The sequence below is a fragment of the Ceratosolen solmsi genome, unplaced genomic scaffold, assembly GCF_000503995.2.
Source record: "Ceratosolen solmsi marchali unplaced genomic scaffold, CerSol_1.0 scaffold47, whole genome shotgun sequence".
NCBI lineage: Eukaryota > Metazoa > Arthropoda > Insecta > Hymenoptera > Agaonidae > Ceratosolen > Ceratosolen solmsi.
Window position 1 is genome coordinate 10,345,868 of NW_011948419.1, and position 3,851 is coordinate 10,349,718.

Genomic DNA, 3,851 nt, shown 5'->3' on the forward strand with positions numbered 1-3,851 from the left:
CAGGAAAATCATTGATTTAAATTTTCTTTCGTACGGGAGGGTAAGTTAATTTATCACTCAATAACAATTTTTTGTAAAATTCATTTTTAATTAACTGTTGAGCCCACAAATAATAAATAAATAATATTAAATATATGGTTAATACATAGAAAATAACTTATTTTGATGCAATATCATTCTAAATTTAATTTTTTGCTTTATTGTTGAATTCTTCATTATTTTTTTTTTAAAGAAAACTTATTTTAGTGATTTAAATTATAAAATAAAATATTTATTTCTTAATTTTAAGAAATAAGAAATTATTTAATAAATCTTAGTTAAATTATAGAAAATAAAAAGAACCAAAAAATAAATTAATTTTTACTACAATTATAAAAAAACTAGTGACTGTGAAGACTTCCTGTAAATTTTATTCTAAAATTCTAAACTTAAGTTTAATGAAATTAATTTTTACGAATGCTTGTCGATTTATTAATAAATGTTTAATGTAATACGTAATATACTATATTTAGTGCTTAATGAAATACATAAAAAATTATTTTTATTTAAAAGTTGTATTTTTAAATTGTATTTATATGAAAAAAAATTTTCTATTAAAATATTTTCTATTCACTAGTAATAAACAAAATATTAAAAACTTTTACTATTTTTCACATACGACTAAATATATATAAATTAAAAATTATTAACTAAGATATTCGATATCACTAATTTGATAAAATTCTAATAAAACTGTTAGTTTAAAATAATGTTTATTTCTATGTTCTTACTTGATTTTTAAGTAAATAAAAAAAAATTTAATTATTTTATTTTAAATTATTCATTTAAAATATAAAATAGTTTTGAAAAATTTGACCAGTCTTTAATATAATTAAAATATAAATTTTTAATTATTTATTTTAGAATTATATAATGAATCATTATATAAAATATAAATTTAATGTTTCAAAAATATATTACACTAATTTTTTAACCATATTAAATAAAATATAATTTGTAAACTTAAGGATAAAACTCAATAAATAATTTCATTATGAAAATCTTAAAATCTTGTTTGCGCAGTCGTATAAGATGCTACGCAGCTAAACTTAAAATATGAAGGCTAGGGAGTCTTATAATAATGCTAAGTAGTACTTTTGAAATATTTTATTTATATGTGACCTTTATTTATGCCTAAGTAATGTAATGCGTTTCTATTAAATTATTAACATTACTTTCAGAAATTATTAAATAATATAAATTTGTGCATCAATATTCTAATTACTTAATATTGCGTTCGTATAAAATAAAGTAGGTGTAAGTACAAGTAAATATTTTTACATTTTCCATTTGTGTACTTTAAAACTTTCTTGTAATAATACAACTATTTTCATTAATCTATACATATACATAAATACATTTTAAATCTTTATTGTAAAGACTGAATATATGTATTTATGTTTGAACGTATGCATTCTTCATACAAAATATTTACCTATTAATATCTGATCATGAAATGCCAAAATCTTTTAACAACAGACAAGTTATTTTAATAGTATTTATAATGATTAAATCCTCCGAATTCATCTTCCACTCATCGTATTATTATTAAAAATTTTATAAGATTATTTTGTATAAATATATAAATTAAAATAAAAGTTCAGTTATTTTTTAACACTTGCTTATGTATTATTAAATAATGCATTATTATTATTGTTGTATTTTGCTGATATTAATATTTTTTTAATACTATATGATTTATATTAAATGCTGCTTTCATCATGCGTTAATTATTTAAAACAGCATAATTCTGTTAAATATATGAAATTACTATTATATATCTTACTCTTATAATTGTAATTAAAAGTAATATTTTATGCGCAAATGCTATGTGTTTTATATTGTGAAAAATATATTTTCTTTCTTGTGTGTAATTGTGTATAACTATACTGTCCTTTTAATATACTTTTGTAAAATTTATATAAAAAATTTATACCTTGAATGATTATAAACTTTCATGTACATATAATATTATATTAATACTCTACCGATATAGCTACTGCATTTGTAATAAAAATATATGTTTAATATTGATATAAAAAAAAATTTCAAATACGGTATATTAAATACAAAAAGTAATTTATTTTAAAACAATAGGTTAAAAGTGAGCAAATGATAAACCGTAAAAATATATATATTTACATATATATTTGTACTTCAGTGTTGAACTACGAAATATTTTATTGAATATGCAGTCCTACATACAACTGAACACTTAAAGTTAAAATCAAGAGCAAGAATTTATATAGAAAAAATAAATATCAATTTATTATTAATGTATATGTAATTAAATGTATTCAAAGCTACCTTTCACTTAGATTTTTTTTTAATTGCCCGTCATAATACTTACTTCATCTGTCATTGTATTCACAAGTTATTATATTATACTAATTATGAATAAAAAAAAATCATGAAAAAAAATTTACAAAATATTTCTAATAGAAAATCAATCTTAAGTTGAAATATGAAGATCAACATTTAAAACAGCATAAAGATATGTAAATTAGCTTACATCATTAAGAATTATCGATATTCTCATAATTTATAATCATTATTTTAAGTTCACTTCTAATTAGCTGCAAAATAAATACAATAATGTTAAATTTATTATAATTAATAGCGCATATATTTAATAGTAATAATTGAGTGTAATATATTAAATATAAGATGTTATCCGAGAATGTAAGAATTTTCCCAAGTCCTTAGGCATCTGGAAAACTAGCTATTAGAGTTCAAAAAAATCAAATCTTTAAGCATCTGGCAAAAACATGTGATTCAAAGCTTTGAATAAGAGACTAAGATGAAGTACCACCAAGAGCACACCTGCAGAGTCTTCAACGTAAGCAATAAGACAATAACAAGGCAAACTCAAGCTACTGCCACGTTCCACTACACAAGGAAGCGCGAGAGTTTACGACCTTGTTCTTCTACATGTATAACTCCACCACCACGTACATTAGATATAGAGGACCAGAAGGTTACGCCCTTCTACCTGTACATGCAACGCACATTACAGCTCTGTGGCAATAGGGATACAAAACTCAAGAAACGAAGGCTTTCTAACATCAACTAAAAATCATTATAATACAACTAATGCAATTATCGTAATAAACTACAACAAATAACAAAGCTATGTATTATTGAATACATGCACTATCCTGTCCATTTGCCCGCAATCCTCCCTTCCACAATTTGGGAGTTTATACCTAACTTTAGATATTTGGCCCTCCTCGCCCGGTACTCTATTTGTAGACAGATATTGCTCATTCTTTAACGATAGACTGAAAAGTACTAAATATTATGAAATAATATTGTCTATTAATATAGTTATTATATTTTATATTGTAATAATATCAACATATAATTATTATATAAACTAAGTAATACGAAATAAATATTCTTAGTTAATTCACGGTATGGAATGCATTTTTAAGTCAACAATATCTTTTTTTATTGTGCACATGTACATCTATTATTATAACAACCATCACTAAATATTTAATTTAATTTTTTTATTTTAATAATTTTATATATTATTAAAGGTATCTGAAATATGATTTAATTAGTAGATATTAATTATATTACTAATTCAATAGTGACTTGATTTTTACTTATTATTTGTTTTAATGGCAACAAATTGATTCAACTAATTTTATGTATTCATTACAGGTATTAAAAAAATATTTATATTATCTAGTAAATCGTTACATTATATATATATATACATATATATATATATATATATATATATATATATATACAGATATATATATACAGATATATATATATTGTATATATATATCTGTATATAT